The sequence below is a fragment of the Heptranchias perlo genome, chromosome 15, assembly GCF_035084215.1.
Source record: "Heptranchias perlo isolate sHepPer1 chromosome 15, sHepPer1.hap1, whole genome shotgun sequence".
Taxonomy (NCBI): Eukaryota; Metazoa; Chordata; class Chondrichthyes; order Hexanchiformes; family Hexanchidae; genus Heptranchias; species Heptranchias perlo.
Window position 1 is genome coordinate 41,459,531 of NC_090339.1, and position 22,936 is coordinate 41,482,466.

Consider the following 22,936-nt stretch of genomic DNA (forward strand, 5'->3'; position numbering starts at 1 on the left):
TGGTGATGGAGAGGATTTGGGGTCGGAAGCTCATCTCAGGATCAAATAGGACGCCAAGGTTGCGAATGGTCTGGTTCAGCCTCAGACACTGGCCGGTGAGAGGGATGGAGCCGATGGTTAGGGAACGGAGTTTGTGGTGGTGACTGAAGATAATGGCTTCAGTCTTCCCAATATTTAATGCCTTGTTCGTATCCACAGCCATGCTGCACAACCTGACTCTCAAATGACTTTCTAGCCAATGGCTGATGTTCTTCATACTGTGTTCAGCAACAAATAGCTGAACAAAAGCACCCATTTGGCACTCAGTTGTTGAGGTATCTTGTTGCGGCTAACTTAGTAAATTAAATAATATCCCTTAATGATGATGGGTCTAGCATCTTTGTTTTTCACTCCTGATCATGGACTCTTGTCTTGTTAATAACTTAGGGGTGACATCTAATACTGGAATGTGACTATTATGTCATGTTTAATTTTCAGTACAGTTTCTACTTGAAGCAGTTCCACAAAGTGTAGAGGAATCTGACCCCCTCACATTGTAAGATGGATTTCATTGGGAGCAATGAAGAGAAGATTGCACATGCACAGTTGCTTAAAAAGCATAATCAGGAGTTTTAGTATCTTCTTTACATCCACCTTCCTTAATGTGTGGGGAAGGTGCTTACAGGACAGCAATACAAAGTCCATGGTAAGAAGAAAATTGTGTACTGCAATGTTCATCATTGCTGGCTGCACAAAGAAGAGCAAACATTTCAAGTAGCACTCTCTGTACAACTGGAGACACTAGCAGACACTTTGGGGCGAATTTTCAGATGGCTGAGCGGGTGCATTTGTGGCGGGAGGGCTGCTAAAATTGGGGATTCCCCGGGCGGATCCAGAGCCCGGCTCCAACCCGCCCACTTCCGGGTTCTCCAATGACGCGCTTAGATGCGCGCGCAGCCCCCACTGCGGGACTCCCACCGGCAATTAAAGCCGGTGGGATCCCACTTAAAGCAATCAATTAGATAGTTCAGGTTGTTTGCAGACCTGATTGGGAGGATATTTTAGGAGGGGTGGGATTTTCATGTCAACTGAGTGTGCTTCCCGTGTTGGGGGAAACACTCCCAGTTGAAACAGACATGTTGCAGCCACCAGCCAGTGGGAGCTGCAAAGGTCCATTTGGCAGGTGTGGGGGAGACCAAAACTCATTGCAGGAGGCCACTCTGTCACCTTGGAAAAATTTTGGCCTCCACCACCCTCCTCCTAACACTAAAATTCACCAACTTGGAACCTCAACTCCGGTGTGCAGACAAATTTACCTCCCTTGCGGACCCCCTCAAACGTACATCTTCTGGATGTGGGCCGCCATAGCTGCAGTCATGACCCCCTCGGAGGACGAACAGCATCACCGGCCTCGCCAGCCACGCCGTCCACCTCAGACATGTGGAGCTCCACAACACAGTGCTGTGACACATCCACCTGCACAGCAGGAGGGAGGGCAACCGCAGAGAGAGATGCGTCGCAGCAGGCACCACCCTCGCCACAGGGTCTACAGACCGAAGCTCAGCTTCCTGGACCTCTCTGAGGAGCAGTGCACACGGAGGCTCAGAGTCACTCGACATGTAGTTGTGGACATCTGCAGCCTCCTTGATGCCGAGGACGCCTTCTGGGTTTCGGTGCCCGTGAGGGCCCCTCTAAAGACTGCTCCACCTGCACCTGTGCAGGGGCAGACTCGGCCACCTGGAGAGGTGGCAGCATTGCGGGTACTGGTTGAGAGGGGGGCAATGGGTGAGACGTGGGAGCACTTTGAGTGGGGTCCCCACATCCATGTCCCCTTTCACCATCATCCCTCTCCTGAGCCAGGCCCACATCACTCCTTCTACCCTGCATCTGGGTGCAGCTGAGCAGAGCCTGGAGAAGAGTGCTCCCACTGACGTGGACTCTCCACGGCTGTCCCTGCCACCAGGGTCTGCTCGCGCTCACATGTGCGTGATGACTCACCATGTGCAAGCCCAACTAAGTGAGGACGGGGACCCACCAAGGTGTGTGTATCTGCGCTGGTGGATGGCTGGCTCAGATGTGACGATATGTCATCTGAGGAATTGCCCTCCGCAGTCACAGTGGTCACAGATGGCCCTGCAAGAGAACAGAACGCAATATTAAGCATGTGGACAGATGTTGACGTGCTGCAGATGCCAAGTGATGCTAAATCACTTGCTATCATGAGTGCTGAGTGTTAGATTTCTGTTACCAGCCGCTTGTGCACTCCCAGTCTCGGCGTCCAGCATGGACAGGAACTCAACGTGCGGCTTATTTCTAGTGCTTGCTGCTCCGCGTCTGTTAGGACCACTTGGTGTGGCGGGCCCCCTCCGGTCCTTGCCCTCTCCCAGGCATACTGGCATCTCTTCTCTTATCAAGGCAAAACACAGAGAGGCGTGAGAGTGTGCATGTGAGACATAGCCATGAGATTGTATGAGGATTGGATTGCGTGGTAGCGTTCGAATGGGAACTGGGGTGGTGAGTACGTGGAGGCATGTTGAGGATGATGGTAGAGTGGATGTGAGGAGTGATGCGAGAGCATTGTGGTCACAGTGCAGAAGGAGTTGTGTGATGGTGGAGGTGATGTGGAAGACGGAGTGTGGGAGAATGCGCAAGTATACTCACTTTGGCTGACCTGGTTAGGTCATTAAAGCACCTCCTGCACTGGACTCAGGTTCGGGCGACATTGCTGCTGCTGCTGACCTCCTCTGCCACCTCGAGCCAGGCCTTCTTGGTGGCAGAGGCAGGCCACTTCCTCCCGTCTGATGGGAAAAACGTTTCCCTCCTCCTCCTGACCCCATCGAGCAGCACCTGGAGTGAGGAGTCAGACAACCTTGGAGCAGCCTTGCCTCTGGCCTGCTCCATGCTGACAATATGGTTCTTTGCTGTAGGAGGAGCATTGGAGGATTGCCCCTTTAAATAGGGCTCCTCCTGCATGTCAGCCTGTGATGTGGGTGCAGGAAACCCGGAAGCACACATAAGTACCTTCAATTACATTGCAATCGCGTGCGGAGCACACTGATTTCACTAGGTGCGTTACCCACGCGCCCAGTCGATTTCCCCGCTGGCAACCCGCCTCCCTCCCAATATCAGGCCCTTTATTACAGTGCTGGCTTCACTAATATAAATGCAGCATGAGACTATGTTAAATATAATACATATTTTTCCTGATGTTCAGTTAGTTCTCATTTGGCCCAGGGGGAGGTCAGATAAATAAGCCATAAGTACATATTTCTTTAATTTTTCTTTCAGTTTATATTGCTGCATGTATTCCACCTGATTGTAATTGAGAAGTTTAAGTTAAAAAAACATTGTAATATTTTCAAATAACTTGCATGCTGTATTGTTATGTTATACTGTTGTTAGGGTTTCTAGAAATCCAATATTAAATGATCAAGGGAAAACAACTGCATTTATTATGGTTGAAAACAACTTAATATTCAGTTACTCAACCTCTGTCTCCAACCTCCATCTTGCAGACTCCACTGGATCAGACAAATTTATCATTACAGATATTAAATAAGTAAATAGCTCACGGAGCTTCATCAATGTAACTGATTCAGAATAACAATTGTCACCTTAATGTTTCTTGCCTATTTACAACATAGCAAAATCAGTACATGTTTGCAGATTTATCAATACTACTGAAATGCTTGGAGTGAGATTTGTGATCAAAAAGACATAAAGCCGAGTATTGTAATGTCCAACATATTGGTATGGTTCTTCAAGAATATTCTGGGATCATTTAATTCTGCCGAGCTATTGCATAGGTAATCTATATACTTTGCTTGAATATTTTACTAGAGAAAATAGGTTAAAGCCAGAGAGCAGGTTAAATGTCAGCTTGGCTCAGTAGGTAGCACTGTCTCTTTTGAGTCATAAGGTTGTGTGTTCAAGGTCCACTACGGATTTTAGTGCATTATCTAGACTGACACTTCAGTGCATTACTAAGGAAATGCTACATTGTCGGAGGTACCAGCTTTCGAATGAGATGCTAAACTGAGAGCTCCATCTGCCTGCTCAGGTGGATGTGAAAGAATCCTTGGTATTCTTTGAAGAGTGGGTGTTCTCCTGGTGTCCTGGCCAACATTCCTCCATCAAACAAATCCACCAAGAGCAGATTATCTGGTAATTCATTCATTTGCTGTTTATGGGAACTTGCTGTGTGGCTTGCCTATGGAACAACGGTGACTCTATTTTAAAAGTAAAACATTGCTTTAAAGCACTTGGGACATCCTGACAATATGATAGGGTGTTACATAAATGCAAATTCTTACTTTAATGCCAGAGAACAAGTCAAAACCACTACTTTTCATATGTTTCAACCATGTTACAAAGCAGTTATATAAGTGCAAATGTTTGCTTCTTTACAGTGAGTATAGAAAGCAATATGTAAAATATTCAACCTCCACCACTTGCAACCACACTGTAGTTTCTTTATGAATATGTCTATAAAAGACACACACAGATGCATTACACCATCAATTTTTAGCTGCGACATGCATCAAATAGTTCATATTCTTCAACCAAATTGAAGAGACTTAATAGGCCTGAAGTGTGTGATATCACAAAAGTCATAGTGACTATTTTTCAGTAATAAAAACCAGATTGAGAAGAAGTGTCAGAGGAAATAGCCAAAGAACTGAAAAAAAAAACAGAGCTATCCTGATAGCACAGTGACCAAATACACCGTCAGTTGTGGTACTGAGCTATACAGATTAGGAAGATCCCAGGTTCAATTCTCAGTCTGTGCTGAGTTAGCCGATCTTGCTCGCACTTGTGAGAACAAACCCGAGCAAAATTCATCGCCTTCAGGAGAGAAGGAGATAAAATTGTGGAGGAGAAAAGCAACATTAGTAAACAGGAGAAAGCAATTATCATCACATCATTGATTCCATCTGCTTCAAATAAATCAATTCGAAAGAAATCAGACCTAAAAACAAATCTTAAAATGCATAAGTCTTGTTGTTCAGGTGCAGCAAATAAAGAAGGTGATGGAATGAATGCAGAATATTCAGAGTAGACTTTGTCAGAAATGGAAAACTCTGCAGCAAGGAAATGGAGCCCCTTTAAAGAAATTTTAAAAACCAAAAATTAATAAGAACATATAAAAAGAATGGGGAAAAATTGGTCCATTAAGGATGCTGTATCCATACAGGGTGCAGCCACATACGCATCGGCCTCCCTAACCCCCCTCCTTTCCCCCAGTCATGCAATCTCATGAAAGAGGCAAAAAAACAAAGGAAAAAACCTCCAATCAATTTAGGAAAATCTCTGAACTTTCTCTCCGAACCCTAAAGGCAACCAAGTGAGCTGCAGGAGAACAAGGTATCTCATGAGTTCCATTATTGTCAGCTAGTCCGTTACTTACCTTTTTATAACTTGAAGTCCTCTTTTGCTTTCCAACATCTGCTATCCAACTTTCTATGATTCAATCCAGAGGGTGGTGGAGATCTGGAACTCACTGCCTGAAAGGGTGGTAGAGGCAGAAACCCTCATCACATTTAAAAAGTACTTGGATATGCATTTGAGGTGCCATAACCTACAAGGCTACAGACCAAGTGCTGGAAAGTGTGATTAGGCTGGGTGGCTCATTTTCAGCTGACGTGGACACAATGGGCCAAATGGCCTCCTTTTGTACCGTAAATTTCCTATGATTCTCTGATTCTATGATCTAACCTGACTCTGCTATATATTTTATAGACATGTCCCCACACCCACCCCCCCATCCACACCCCCGAGATCTCCCAATCCCTTTCCATCGCAAATGATCAAAACAACTGGACAAAATCTATAATCTTCCTTGGAAACCAAAAACCAAGAGTCACTGAAAGCAATCAGCAGCTAAAGTCTTGTCAGATTCCTCATTCCCCTCCAATCGCCCGGGGCCTGAGCCTAATAACAGCACCCCAAATTGATTGGCACCCCATCCACCACCCTAAACATTCACTCCCTTCACCACCGGCGCACTGTGGCTGCAGTGTGTAACATCCACAGAATGCACTGCAGCAACTCGCCAAGGCTTCTTCGACAGCACCTCCCAAACCCGCGACCTCTACCACCATGAAGGACAAGGGCTGCGGGCACATGGGAACAACACCACCTGCACGTTCCCCTTCAAGTCACGCACCATCCTGACTTGGAAATATATCGCCGTTCCTTCATCGTCGCTGGGTCAAAATCCTGGAACTCCCTTCCTAACAGCACAGTGGAAGAACCTTCACCACATGGACTGCAGCGGTTCAAGAAGGCGGCTCACCACCACCTTCTCAAGGACAATTAGGGATGGGCAATAAATGCTGGCCTTGCCAGCAACACCCACATCCCATGAATGAATAAAAAAAATGATGTTATGGACATCAGGTGAGGATCCAGTTTTGCTTTCATGTTGAGCAGGCAAATAGCCTACTGGCATTCAGTGTCTAAGTTCAGACTTGAAGAAGACTTGGACAAGGTACTCGAGGGCTGCTGGGGGCTATGGCCTCAGCGACAGTCAGTGCCTTCATGAATGTAAGGGGAGGAAACCTAGCAGAAGTAACTGATGCACTCCACTAATGCATTTGTCCAGATCATGAACATATGATGATGCAAGGCTAGAATTTTAGACGCATGCTAACTTAGAAAGCTAATTAACAGCTTGATTAAAAACTGACACAGCCCCCGAAAAGCTGGCAGCTCATGAATGATCCTGCCTATTACATTTGAAAGTAAGTAGTTACATGGGGTCATAACTTGAGCTGTAGGTATACCCAAAGTTCCTCCACTTATATTAGATGAAAAAAAATCAGAACATGATCACCTCAAGCGGGAATCCAAATGTAGAAGGCACAAAATTAGTGGGACAGTTGTAAGGGGGAGTCCAGGGACACGCCCCCTGGAAAATTTTGAATTTTTACATGAAAAATTATGAATTCTGGCTAATTTCAAGCCCTTTGACACTTTTTTAAAAAAAAACATTCTGTTACAAACTGTGAACTCTAAAGTAATTTATATTGTCGGCAGTATAATATTGCTAGGAGATCTAACGGGCATTTAAAACAAAACAGACATGGTCGGACCACATGTTTTTCTTCAAGGATCTAGCTTCCATTAAACTATGCTATTTTCTTACAACCCAGTTCTGATCAACATAGATAATAAAAGTAAATATCACCCACTAGAGTATTTGAATATTGTGGCTGATTCCAGTCTGCTCGCTAGTAGAGAATGACAGTGTGTGAAAAGATATCAGGAGCTGCCATAGCTTGAATAATAATTCTAATCAATTCCTCTGAGAACCAGAATTCAAAAGCTTTATCCAGTCCATTGTATCTTCCTAATACAAAATGAATGGCGAGACTACTCCTCATACCAAGGTTAACACTCTGAGGATAATGAGTTTCAAAAATAGAAAAGAAAGCTTCCCCGCTCCCAAAAAAATATTAATGATCTACATGAATAATTCTGAAAATGTTGTTATTTTTTAATTGTGTATTTGGAATTGAATGTAACCATTTATTTTGCATTTGAAAGATACAATGGAGAGGAGAAAGAACACAAAAACATACAGATCACATTTGTTAAATTGATAGTGAATCATTTATTTGATTAAAGTCTGCTTCTAGTGGTTCTTTTATTCTTTTCCTCCTTCCCTTTCCCTCCTGCTTCCTTTAAAGCTTTCAACATGTCTGTTTGGCATATAAAAATAGCCTAATAGAAGCTGTCCCCTTTTGAACTTAAACAATCAATATTGTTTCAAACCTGACTTAAAAAGAATTCCCCTACAACACATATTTGTCAAAACCCTAAATCCTCAATCATGAATGTTGTCCAGAACAGCCAGTGTTCTTTTAAATTGTAGTCTTTTTGCCAGCCTATATTTAGATTAAGTCACTGACAGAATTCTGTTATCGTACTATTTGTTTAGCATTGAAAAAGCCAGGCATCCTGCAGCATTCAGAGTCAAAGTTGCTTCAGAACGATTAGCACAGCGGAGACTTTCTGAGGTAGAAATGGGTATGGGTTGCACCCGTTTTTCTTGCCCAACTGCTAAATTCATGGAGGCCAATTTTTAGGCGTGTTGGGCAGACGTGGGAAGGGGGAAATGGAGGACAATAAAGGAGGAAGGAAGGAAAAATGGATGTCAATGAAGGGAGGAGAGGAGGGAGCAGAATTTGAAGTGATGGCAGTGAAGAGAGAAATAGCTGGGAGTTGTACTTTGGGATGGGGGAGGTAAAACAGTGCCAGTATTAATTGGGGAGGGGTAGTGCCAACTTGAACTGAGAGGGTTTGAGGGTGAAAAGAGTGCTTGGAGGAAAAAAAAAGTGAAATTTGGATGAGTTTTATAATTCTGCTCTGCCACATTACCACCTGGGCAGTGAAGTTTAAAATGCCCCCAATGTCTGTATGAGCTGGGTCTGGAGGGGGTAGGCTGCCCTTTTGAACTAAAGTGGGAAATTGGACACCTAGAAGGGGGAAAAAGTACAAAAAATATTTTAAATGACTTTAGCACCATCTAAAGAAGTTAATAAGAAATTATAATAAAGTATTTTATTCATTTGCTTTGTTCATAACATAGAATTTTCAACCACAGTAGAGGTGCAGTTAGCATTGATAGTAGCTGCTGTATGGGGGTCTGTACATGGATTATTTAGCAGTAAGCATGTAATCAAGGATTCTGTGGAAAACTGTCCAGATTGTTTTGTGCACAATATATAAGAATGGGAAAGAAACCCATTGAGTCTGAGGTTTACAGCCTTAACAGGTTGTTAGCCAACATATCTAGGTAGCTGCTGAGACAGAAATATTGGGTGGAGAACATCAATGTGATGGTAACCTTTTGAGTTTACCATTTGTAACTGAGATATCTTCAAATTAGGCCATAGTTGGAGAACCGCATGCAGTCCTAGGCACCACGTTATAGGAAGGAAATTAGCATCATGGAAAGGGGGCAGTGAAGATTCATTAGAATGACACCAAGAATGAGAAGTTACAGTTATGAAGAATGGCTCAAAAATTTGTTTTTTTTCCCTTTAGGAACAGAGAAGGCAAAGGGTGAATTTATGAGAGATTTTCAAAATTATAAAAGGTTTGAGAAAGTAAACAATGGGTTGTTTTCATGGGTTGGTGAATCTTTAAAAGAAGGCATAGACAAGGGATTATCACGGGAAGAGCAAAGAGGGGAGTTAGAAAAATTTCTTCACAAAGAGGGTTATAAGAACACGGAATACTTTGCCACTGGCTATTGAGGCAGATACTATAGCATCATTTAAAAAGAAATCTAAGTGTTTGGAAAGAAATAATGTAGAAAGACACAGGGAAATGGGCAGAAAAGTGGGTTTAGAGTATTAGTTTTCATTGAGATTTTTGCACCCTCACAGCCATGATGGGCCAAATGACTTCCATCTGGATTGTAAATCTGTGATTCTACATAGTAGAACCTGATCCAAGACATTTGTATTTCACATCTATCGGCCCAGGAAGCATGTCAACCTAACCGTGGACAAGCATACTTAGATCACTGAGTCTTTATTGATCACTGTGTAAAGGAAATGTTATCTGGGCAGGTTTGTAATAGCAATAATAATATAAATAAGCTTTGGATACCACAAGAATCTTGTGCAGCTATGTCTTCATAAGCCTTTGTGGACAAGAACAAATATTTAATGTTCCATTAAAAAATTTTGGGAAATAAAAATTGCAGGCAATAGAATGACTAAATCATAGCAGATTTGCTTCTGAGCTGGATTTCTGTAAATCAAGATCATCCACTACTGTTAGGAACAAGTTTTGCCAGCTGCTGGCTGGACCTCTTCAAGATGGCATTTATTCTTACAGCCAATACTAGCTCCTGAGGAGTGGAAGGGTATAGGCCCAGCTCTTGAAGCTTTTATGGATATAAAAAAAATGCAGTTTGGTGCATTATTGCAAGAGATGTATTGCACGCAGAGAAAATGCAGCAAACTAAGTTTTACAGAACACTAAAACCTTTCTGAAATGGAGGTCAAAATTGACGAGCTGTGCTTCCCTGGTCAGTTGGTCATAGTCTGAAATTAATACTCGTAAAAAGTCTACTGGTTGGATAATATCAATTCCAGTCTGAAGAAGATAAACTTAGAACTAATTTGTTAATGACTAGTACAGCTCCCACCACTTACACCGCCCGTGCTTATGTACAGCCGCCTATATTGGGCAAATGGCACTAACCATCAATTACAAAGGCGCTGCTTAAAACATATTGAATGCACCGACTATTTCGGGCAGTTCAAGCAGAATAATTTTTCCCCTCAGCTGTTCGCACCTCGTTAAAGTGCGATTACCATTAAGTCCTTTCATGGTTCTTGGTAACCTTTCATGATTATATTATTAAGGGCAAGGGAAGAAAATGACTGCTCATTTATAATGATTGCATAATTGGAACTGCTTGTACTCTTTCAAATATGCAACGGCAGCATCGCTGTCTCCAGTTTCTCCCCCCGCCCCCCCCCCAACCGGGACCTCTAGAATAATGAAGAGAAAAAAAGTTTGTTTTTTTATCCCCTTCCAAATTTCTTTTCTCCCCTCCTGAACGCACTGACCACCGACTCATTCTAAGGCACAATTACACTGGGGGTGGGAGACCGTTAACTCATCCAAGTGACCATTCTTTATGTGATGGTGAATGTTGGAAGACTATTGTGGAGGGTATTCCAGTCAAGTTTAATCTTGTCCACATCTACTGTTCACAGATACATACTTTCCAGCAAGAATCACTAGATAGCAACCTTAAACAGAAAACCTTGACTGATTTCCTCTCCTCTCCTCTCCTCCTGTGCACTGAGACTAATTCTAGTACCTTAACTGCTGTCCTATTTGATAAGCTAACTCCATTTTGTACATCTTAGGGCTGCTCTGAATCCATAATGCCTTAACCGACTGCCTATCGGGGAGCTTGTTTTGTTTCTAAATGAGCAGTGGAAACCTGAAAGTTTATTTTTAAAAGATGTACTTTAATTGTTGCTATTGAGCATTTAATGAGATCAAAGCTGAATAACAAAAGGTACTTCACAACTGAATCAGTGATAATGCATGACTCGCAAAATCCAAGAAAGTATTAGAACCTTGGTTGCTGTATTATTCTCGGATCCCACGTATATTCTTTGAATGCATGTGTATTTCTGTCATTGGTTTCCCTGGTGACACTGCTAATTATTACTGATCTGGCCATAAACATTTACACTGTGTTGTTGTATTGAATAACAAATGAAGCATAGCTCACACATTGTGGACCTCTCTAACCTCTGTGGTCACAAATTATGTTTCAAAAACAATCACTGTAATTTTCTGTTGACTGTTCTCCAGTGAATACTGCCATTCTGTCAGTGTGTTTGTTTACAAAGCACCTTTGATTTGGTGCTTACGCCTTCAGGTAGGAAATAATCAATGCAACCTGGTATCATTAATGTCTCTTTTTATCACATGCAGTAAAACTTAACTTAGAGTCATTGTGGCCTATGAATTTAGGTTCCCATTGGGACCTCTATGGGTCTGTACGTGTATTCACCATGGGGGTAAATGGCAGTAAAAAATGCATGATTTCATCGGTCTTACATTGACGGAGTAGCTGGCTGCAGTTTATGAGCTGCTCCCTCAAGATGTCGTTTTTTCATTTCGCTATTCTTACTTTGTTTAATTCTCTTGATCATTTTTGGTCACCTTTAAGCAACTGTCCAGCTGGAAGGACAGCCAAGGAAGCTTTGCTGAAATCTGCAGTCTACTACTTGCAATATTTACTCTCTGTGGCTGTTCCAGTGGAAAACACACAATTAGACAGTTGGTATGTTAGTTATTCCCTGGAATCTGAGCTGGCTTTCGACAGTAATTGCTGCAGTCTAGAATTAAATAAACAAAATTAAATTAAAGGCTATCTGGACTAGCTGTAATTTTCATTGCAGATGAACTTGCTAGTGAGCTTCAGCAGAGCAGCCTCATTTAAGCATTAATTGGGAAGAAAATCTTCAGGTACCTCTGAACTGCAGTTAAAATTAAATAAAAGTAATGTCTATCTTACCTGTTTATCGGGTAAGTAGCTAAGACATGCAGACCAAGAAAGTCACAGGTTTGATATCCAGTCTGTGCTGAACTAGATGATCCCTGGGTAGTGCCAGGGTATTACAATTGGCCTCCTATGCTATCTGCTGTCCCCTGCTAGTAGTGTGCTGGTGTGAATGCTTGATGAGAATAGAATTAGGCTTGACTGTGTCACCCTTATAGGATCAAATAGGTTGTTGACACTTACTGTCTAGGTTCCCACATATTGGTCGCTTCGATGAGGTATCCAAGGACAACCAACGCCAATGGAATCATATCCCAACAAGGATGGGAAGGGAGAATATTGCTGAGAAAAATAATTTAATATTACGAAGTAATACGCTTTTAAGTGTAATATGCATGGTGTGTATTATTTGGGTAAAGAAAAACGGAGGAAAAACTGTGGAAAGTGGCAAACTGGGAAGGGGGCCTCACTAACCTCATTCGTAATAGCAAGACTCAGTTTAAGAAAGCATTTTGTTTGGTAGTCCACTCCTTTTAAAGTTGTCTTTTGGTTTTTGCCTTTGCTGCTAGTTGGCATTACAAAATGTTGGGGAGAATGGTTCACCAGGTTTCACTATTTGGTGATTTGAGTTATCAATGGGCCTGTGGCAGTGTTCTCAGCCTTTTTGTGTGTTCATTATGACAACAGCAAAATTGTAGTTTTATTCCTGAGATTTTTGGAATTAACTTTTGGAAAAAGCACATTGTAATAAGTTGCTTATGTGATTTGCATATTGGTCATTCAATTAGGTTTTAAGATCTATGAGCAAAATAGAAATTTTGTCTTAATAGAATTTTCTATGTATATTTATTATTTATATATTAAAAGTCTTGTGTCTGCACATACTACTTATAACACTTTCCTGTCATGCTGATTTTCATCACTTTATTTCCGTCACATCAATCTATATGCTAAAACTTGCTGCTTCTAATGTTATTGCTTATAGTGCCCTCTGGCTTATTCCTCCCATCTGACTCACACCAACTCTCATTCCTCCTAGGTGCTAAGTTCCACTATATTAATAACTAAATTCAAGAAGCTCTGCAAAATGTAAATTCAGCAATAAAATTATATTTTATATTGACCTAACATGAATCTCCCAACCATTAAAATCAATAATTTTTTTATAAAATGTTGCCTGTTGCATCTCCCTGGAGCAGATCCGCCTCCTGAAGTTCCCTCCTGCCGCCTTTCTGTCCAGTAAACTCAGCTCTGGACTCCTGGCTTTCATCTACCTACCTCAGTTAAAATGTTTATTATGATTGGATTTTTTAAAAAAAACTCAGCCACGACCACCTCCCCAATCCAGGTAATGTGGTTCCTTTGCAAAGAGGGTTGAGCAACTAATGTGTTGTTCAGGCACTCAATCCAGATTTTGGGCAGTGGACTTCATTTGCTGTGCATATGGAGCCTTCAGGAGCCTATTACCCATTCACTGTGCAGGTTTTCAATGCCGGCTTATGGGCCGGAAATTGCTCACTTAAGCATGGCAAAGTCCCCAGTGGCCCCTATGAATAAAATGAATGAATTAAACAAACTTTGTATCCGTGGCGAAGAACTGCTTGAATTGAAACGCGAAAGAAATCGCGAGATCAACTCAGCCTCTCAACAGCGTGGACTGATGCGCATGGCAAATGGCTGTGAGAATGGAAGCCCCACCCACAAACAGGCAAGTAAAACTCATTCATTTAAAATGACGTTCTTTATGTTAGTGTAAATAAAAATTTAACATACCTTATTATAAAAAGCCAAGGAAATGATTTAATTTACTGAAACTTACAGAAGTCAAAAGTAAAAACGTTTCAAAAAAAATTTTTAACTTTTAATTTTTTTAATGATTAAAACATATTAAAATAAGTGTAATTTGACATTCCACATTTTTAAAATTCATTTTTTGTTGTTTCGCAGTCATTAACAGTCACTGCACTTTCAAAAAGTGGAGTAGGGCTGGTATTTTCCAGCATACCTTTTGGTGGCGCAAGTATCTTCATTCCAGCTGGGCAGATGGGTACGTTTACGAAAGTTTCCTGATTATGTTTGATTGTAGCGTAGATGGCCCTTTAATTTGTCAAACCGCTGGTGAACCAATAGGAGCAAGTTCGCGATTTTGGGGTTTTACTACGCATGTGCCCAATCACGAACTTACTCCTTTGATTCGTCAGCGGTCAGAAAGGACGCCGTTGCAATACGGTGTCCTCGGGTGAGTAATTTGTGGCCCAATTGTATTCAGCATGCAATACATGACAGCAAGTGCATTGGGTGCTGGATATGCCTTGGTCTCAGGGTCCTGTAACGTGGGGCCCCAGTGCCCAAAGCATAATAATGCTTCAAGCACCATCAATTGCATTATCAGTCCAATTGCCTAGCTCCACATGTGAAGAATGGCCAGGTTGGATGAAGTATCAGGGCTACTGACAGCCATGAATCATTACCTCCAGCAGTAGTTGATAGTTTCAGAAGGGAGAAAACTGGGGAAGGAAAATTAATTCATCCATATATGACCACTGCATCTTTAGTTGTGAAGTGTACTGAAGGTGGCATTTATCCCTACATTCAAATGAAGCTTGAATCTAATTTTTTATTCATATTTTACCATTTTTTTCAGAATTTACACTGCAAAAGAAAAATGGGCCCATTTCTACACATGCTCGCAATTCAATGTTTAGCCTGTGGCACAATCATTTAGTTCCACCTATTATACATAATTGTAGTCCATTTAATCAAAATTTCTACTTATTGGTGTCCATTCATTTTCATTGCTCTCTTTTTTTCACGGCTGAATTAAAATTCAGTCAAACACAGATTTAGGACCGCTAACAGCACCCCAGGAAAAATCATCATCCTTGGAATTGTATTATTTGTGTTATATCAATACATTTCAGTCCATTATAATCAAATGCTGAGCAGCCAACAAATCTTTGCTGCAATGGACATGATAACAGATTGACAGATTATTAGCCATCTATCTTTCTATATGTGTAATAATATCATTTCACGTTTTTGTTTTGCTACAACATAGCTCAGTGCATGTGATTGTGTAGTAGTACAGAAGTCACCTCTGAGTATTGCTTTTCACACTGGCCTGTTTTGAGAAAGGGTATCTGACAGATCAATACGAGTGATTTTTGAAGCTGTTGCTGAGATATGTTTACAACATTGCACGCAGAATAGATTGGATGTGCTCCCTTACAAATCTTAGGTTTTGAAAATAGCTGTAGTGAATATCATTCTTCTTTTAGTTACACATTTGATTGTTATAAATGGCATATTTCTTCCCCAAAAGCCATGGGGAAAATAATTTTGTGGCAAGAAATGGAATTTTCAGTAATTAAGGTTGGAGTTATACCATTACATTGGCATAGATACAAAGTATATAATTGGGTGAATATTGACGTGTAAAGTGGCAGTCTAACTTGGCTAGCAGGTCCGTATCTGATGCTCATGTGCTAAAGCTGTCTTCATGCTCTCCTAACATTATAAATTAGCTGCTTGGAGAACAGGGTCATGGGTTTATTGTAGTTGCTGCATCTTACTACCAGTCAGAATGAGGTCAGGCTGCGGTATAAGGGCCTTCCAACCGTGCATCACTAACTACAGTGTAAGTGAAACCTTAATTTAACAAGTTGACTTTAATAATTGGCAAACTTTCTCCATTACAAAACCACATTTGGCTCGGGTTACCTGACAGATCCTTTGCAGACTTTAGTGGGACCTAAATTATGTCTAACTTTCTTAATGTTTGGTTGAGAATGAAGTTTTTGTACTGCAGTGTGTGTGACCTATAAAAGTGCTAAATGTGTAGATGCTTCAACAGATGGTTTTCAAATGTTCAGGGTTTGTGGAGCAGGTCCAATGAAAAGCTTTTCAGGCAGAAGCTGAAATAAAAAGTAGAAAGATATTCTCTAAGAAATGGAGAGTATTTGAAATTGAACAATATTGTATGAGAGGGTGTATGGTTTCAGTATTGTATTTGATCTATACTGCCCATGACACATACTGCTGAATAAATTCATTTTAAGTGAAGTAGCCACCAAAAGCAGGATTCACAGTGCAATCACATACTGATAAATGGATAAATTAAAAATAATTTAAATGTCATTTAACGTCCTTGAACAGTGATAACATAGTTTTCATGTCCTGGGCATAGAGCCAATGAGATTTGTTGAATACATATTGCCTCAAATCAGTTCCATTGCAACTTTTCTTGTCTTTCTCTGTGTTAAGAACTGAACGTAAAATGGGATCTGTGCAGGACTTGAATACCATTCCCCAATTTGGCAAGATTCTTCACAAATCTCTCTCGCACTCCTAGATAGGATACAAGAAATTTTAGTTATCTGAGAGCTGATCTTTCTTTCAGCCTCCAACTTCCCTATCTCTTATTGCAATCCTCTCTCTCTCTCTCTCTGCTCTCTGTCTTACCAATACTACTCTGGTCATTGTCCTCCAAATTTTTCTTTCTTGTTGCTTCTAGGTGGTAGAGGTCACGGGTTTGGGAGGTGCTTTCGAAGAAGCCTTGGCAAACTGCTTGTAGATGGTACACACTGCAGCCACGGTGCACCGGTGGTGGAGGGAGTGAATGTATAAGGTGGTGGATGGGGTGCCAATCAAGCGGGCTGCTATTCCTGGATGGTGTCGAGCTTCTTGAGTGTTGTTGGAGCTGCACTCATCCAGGCAAGTGGAGAGCATTCCATCACACACCTAACTTGTCCCTTGTAGATGGTGGAAAGGCTTTGGGGAGTCAGGGAGTCAGGAGGTGAGTTACTCGCCGCAGAATACCCAGCCTCTGACCTGTTTTTGTAGCCACAGTATTTATGTGGCTGGTCCAGTTAAGTTTCTGGTCAATTGTGACCCCCAGGATGTTGATGGTGGAGGATTTAGCAATGGTAATGTCATTGAATGTCAAGGGGAGGTGGTTAAACTTTCTCTTGTTGGAGATGTTCATTGCCTGGCATTTGTGTGGCACAAATGTTACTTGCCACTTATCAGCCAAAGCCTAGATGTTGTCCAGGTCTTGTTGCATACGGGCATGGACTGCTTCATTATCTAAGGGGTTATGAATCAAACTGAACACTGTGCAATCATTAGCGAACATCCTCATTTCTGACCTTATGATGGAGGGAAGGTCATTGATGAATCAGTTGAAAATAGTTAGGCTTAAGACACTGTCCTGAGGAACTCCTGCAGCAATGTCCTGGGGCTGAGATGATTGGCCTCCAACAACCACTACCATATTCCATTGTGCTGGGTATGACTCCAGCCACTGGAGAGTTTTCCTCCTGATTCCCATTGACTTCAATTTCACTAGGGCTCCTTGATACCACACTCGATCAAATGCTGCCTTGATGTCAAGGGCAGTCACTCTCACCTCACCTCTGGAATTCAGCTCTTGTCCATGTTTGGACCAAGGCTGTAATGAAGCGGAACCCAAACTGAGCATTGGTGAGCAGGTTATTGGTGAGTAAGTATCACTTGAGAGCGCTATCGATGATACCTTCCATCATTTTGCTGATAATTGACAGTAGACTGATGGGGCGGTAATTGACCGAATTGGATTTGTCCTGCTTTTTGTGGACAGGACAGACTTGGGCAATTTTCCACATTGTCGGGTAGATGCCAGTGTTGTAGCTGTACTGGAAAAGGTTGGCTAGAGGCGCAGCTAGTTCTGGAGCACAAGACTTCAGCACTACAGTCGGGATGTTGTCAGGGCCTATATCCTTCGTTGTATCCAGTGCACTCAACCGTTTCTTGATATCACGTGGAGTGAATCAAATTGGTTGAAGACTGATGTCTGTGATGGTGGGGATATCGGGAGGACAAGTGTGGATTAATAACGGAAAGCCAGCACTGATTTGATAAAGGGAAATATGTGCTTTCAAAATGCCACATAGTAGTGTCACATAGTAGGCTTGTCAGCAAAATTGAAGCTCATGGAATAAAAGGGGCAGTGGCAGCAGGATATGAAATTGGCTAAGTGACAGGAAACAGAGAGTAGTGGTGACTGGTTATTTTTTGGACTGGAGGAAGGTAAAAAAGCAGGACAAATCCAATCCGGTCAATTACCGCCCCATCAGTCTACTCTCAATTATCAGCAAAGTGATGGAAGGTGTTATCGATAGTGCTATCAAGTGACACTTACTCACCAATAACCTGCTCCCCGATGCTCAGTTTGGGTTCCGCCCGGGTCACTCGGCTCCAGACCTCATTACAGTGGTGTTTCCCAGGGGTCGGTACTAGGACCACTGCTTTTTTTGATATATGTTAAAGACTTCGACTTGGGTATACAGGGCACAATTTCAAAATTTGCAGCTGACACAAAACTTGTAAATGTAGTAAACAGTGAGGAGGCTAGTGATAGACTTCAAGAGGACATAGACAGGCTGATGGAATGGGCAGAGAAGTGCAAAGTGATACATTTTGGCAGGAAGAATGAGGAGAGAAAATATAAACCAAATTGTACAATTCTAAAGGGGTGTAGGAACAGAGAGATCTGGGGGTATATGTACACAAATCTTTGAAGGTGGCAAGAAAGGTTGAGAAAGCAGTTACAAAAGCATACAGCATCCTGGGCTTTAAAAATAGAGGCATAGATAACGAAAGCAAGGAAGTTACGTTGAACCTTTGTAAAACACTGGTTTGGCCACAACTGGAGTATTGTGTCCAATTCTGGACACTGCTTTTTAGAAAGGATGTGAAGACTTTAGAGAGGGTGCAGAAAAGATTTACTAGAATGGTTCCAGGGATGAGGGACTTCAGTTACGTGGATAGACTGGAGAAGCTGGGGTTGTTCTCCTTGGAGCAGATAAGGTTAAGAAGAGATTTGATAGAGGTGTTCAAAATCATGAAGGGTTTCGATAAAGTAAATAAAGATAAACTTTTTCCATTGGCGGAAGGGTTGAGAACCAGAGGACGCAGATTTAAGGTGATTGGCAAAACAAGCAAAGGCGACATGAGGAAAAACTTTTTTCACGCAGTGAGTAGTTATGATCTGGAATACACTGCCTGAAATGGTGGTGAAAGCAGATTCAATCGTGGCTTTCTCAAAGGAATTGGATAAATACTTGAAGGGAAAAAATTTGCAGGGCTACGGAGAAAGAGCAGGGGAATGGGAATAACTGGATTGCTCTTACAAAGAGCCGCAAGGGCTCGATGGGCCGAATGACCCCCTTCTGTGCTGTATCCATTCTATGATTCTATAAGATGAAAGAATCCACTCTCAGATGTCTGCAAGTGTCCTAAATGAAGACTAAGGGGAAGTTCTTTAAGGAAATAAAATATTAAATGCTGTGGACAAGATGAACCACAAATATATCAGGAAAGTAGGAGCAGATTATATAAATGTAACTTAGTATGATGGATATTTCCTCAAAGGATGACAAATATTTGCAATAATCTCTCACATGGGCATTAGAAATAAACAAAAAATATATTTAGAACATGGCTGGATGCTATAACGGAAGGATTATGGTACTAGAGGGATGAGGATTAATGGGTTGAGTGGCTTCTTTATGTCCATGACTTTTTGTTTGGGTAGCCTAACAAGCGAAGAAACCCATCACTGTTTAGAGTCTTTAAACCAAGCTAAAGAAAAATCCACTCAGGTAGAGTGTGTATTTGCCTAATATAGAGTGTACGCTTACTCCCTGTAGAGGCAGACCCCACTTACCCAGTTCCAGCATCAACAGGTTTCTTAAATGAGTTCAGTGTCCTGGCCTCAACCACCCTTCCTGAACACCTGCCCCGCAATGAAGGGTTCAGATAACATTGTACAACCAACTTAACCAGAACCCGAAGATCCTTACATTCTTCAAATATGTTTCTGTCCAGGTTGTACCACAAGATTTAATCCACAGTCACATTGGATAATATATAACTAGGAAACAGCATATTTTGTATGTACTAATGACACACACTTTGCTCCAAGTCCTATGGAAACAATTCCAAACAGTCATTTGCTTCACAAAACTGAAAAAAAAATGCTGATTTCCAGCAGTTTCATATTACATTTAGTTTTCTATACTGTGTCTTGTGCTTCCTGATTCTCTGCTCTACTGTGAGGAACCGAGTTCTCTGCTACTGAGCTCTCCATTCTCCATGCTGAAATGTTCCTCCTAGACTCTCTACTCATTTCAGTTTTGACATTTACTGAGACAGAATGAAATGACATCTTCTAGTTCCATACATGGCAAACCTGATTTGACCAGCAGATGTACCAGACGAATTAGGTCTTCACAGATAAATCTACTGTAAGTGACTTACACTGTTTATATTATGTGGTGCAGCCCGCTTCCTAGCTTTTATCTGGGTTTACTACTGAGCAGGGTTAGGTTAGTTGAATGTTAAGTAACTGTAGCCACAGTCCCTCATTTTGCACCTGAATAAGATTGTTCCGCAATAATGTTTGTGGAGGTTAAAGAGTAAATAATGTTCCACTTTCCAGCACTGTTAACCTTATACCTATAACCAGCAACGAAATACACACCGATTGTTTGCTTGTAATTTGCTTTTGCTCCTCCAGAGACTTTTAATATTTTTTCCAAGAGCTTCTCTCGTGTCAAATTTTATTTGTATTTCAATCCATTGTAAATGCAGCCCTAATAGCAGACTGCCAAAAACAGGGAGAATATTAGAGGCCTTAGTAATTGAAAGCAGCAGGTGATCTCACTTGACATCGAGTGAGTCTAAGTATATTCGATTAAAGACGTACGCACCGCTAGTTTCCTGCCTTTACTTAATGGAGTTCAAATATGGGTAAAAATTATGCAGAAATATTACTAATAAATATTGAGCTATTAGTTTGATAAATTGACATTAAAGCAGCACCAATAACATTGTTTGGAATGTAAAGTTGATAGACTTTTGTGAAATTATTTCTCTGAGGTAATTTTAGTGGCAAGACATTTGAAAGTTTTGACTATTATTGGTAGGTTTTAGCTGCAGATTATTGTGTCTTGTCTGCAGTCACCAAGCATTAATAAGATTAAAATAATGGCAGTGATATACATTGTTGACATTTCTGGCACTCATCACACATCTCCATTTTCAAACGTTGCTTTTTAACCAGGCCACTTGCATACTTCACTAGTAAACTCCTGAATACATTAGTGAAAAGTACTTGAAATATACACAAATAAATTCCACTACCATTTCAAAATGGTTGTGAAAGACTATTTCCTCCAGTGACCTGCAAAGTAGCTGACTGCACAGTAGAACTTACTGTAATGCCCCACCTCTGTGTTGTGTTCTGTTTAAATCATGGTTATTGATTTTTCTACCATGTAATTTATGAGCTCATTATTGCATTTGTTAATCACTCCATCCAAATGAGTGATCAGATGTTCCGTTCTTGGCCTTGTGTAAATTGGAACCTTTCAGTCCAAGAGCAGCTCACTTTTTGTTTTGCCTTAACTAAAATAAAAAGTTCAATGATATCACAGACGACTTGCAAAAACAATATCTGGCTCTATGATTAAGATGTCCATCTATATGATTGCCATCTGAAACTTGTGCAGACTAAGAATAGAATATGGACACACAAGAGTGGAAAGGCGCATTGCACAATCATTGTTATTCAGAATTGTTTTTTAAATACTTAGTGGGAACTACATTTTGTAGTGAAATGATTCAATTTGCATAGCCAAATCAAAATATGGTTCCTTAATGTGATATCTTTGCCAAATGACATCTTTACATGTTACTTGGTCCTCTTGAAGTACTGCAGCAAATTCTGTAGTGATGCATGGATCGGAACTGTTAAGATTGTGACCAAATTTTTTCAGCTTTATTAATTCCTTCCACCCTTCAACTTTACTGTGGCAAATGTCAATACACATCTCGGTGGGAACTAATTAAACCCAGCCTCCTTATTTACTTTTTGTTTAAACTGAAATCTCTCTGCATTCCAATCCTGAACAGTCTAAAGCAAGAATCAAAAAATTGTGAGGAAACAGAATATGTATTAATCACCGTATTTTAGAGATGAACTAAATTCATCTGAATGATACAGATTTGCTTTGAAGTTAGTTCTTTCATCTCTCTTGGCTGTTTTGATCTTGCAAATTGAATTTACTTTCACTGAAATATTCCTATTGCACAATATTTTCTTTTGACCTTGTATTTCTTTACATGAAGATAGTAAACTCTGATCAAAATACCATTATGAAGCAAACCTAAATGGAAAGATCAGCTTCAGAGGGCTTGCATCTTAAAGGCACAGGTCAGATCTGAAAGTTTGCTCAACCGAGTACAACTTCAAACAAACTGCAAAAATATACTTTTTTTTTATCATTACTACTTTTACGTGGGAATCCTTCATTAATTAAAGTCTACTTTGAAACAACAATGACTCAAAAGCAATGAATGGTGGACCTGCATAGTGCATTATGTTAAAATTGGAAAAGGTGAAGTGACACAAGCAGAAAGATCCTGCTAACGAGGGGTGGTCTTCAAGATATTGGGCTCGATTTTAGGGTCGGGTTTCCGGCGGGTTTCCAGCGGGGGGGGCCCCGAAAATCCCGATCTCCGGTCACGTGACCGGATCGCGACGAAATCCCGGCCACTTCCGGGTACCGCGCTGACGTGCAGGGCTGCGCGCGCAAGCCCCGCTGGTGGGAATCCTGCAGGCAATTAAAGCCAGCGGGGTTCCACTTGAGAGTACTTACCTTGCTCGTTGTGGTCAGTTAATGAGCTGAAGCAGCTGTCAAAAGAGGAAGTGTGGGATTTTAGGTTCAAGGCAGTCAGTTTCCCACACTGGGGGAAACAGTACCTTTCAAACCAGGCGTGTTGCAGCCAGCAGCCTGTGGCAGGTGCCAAGGTGCGCTCCACGGGGGAGAGCCCTCTCCCACGCAGGAGGCCACCGCGTCACATAGG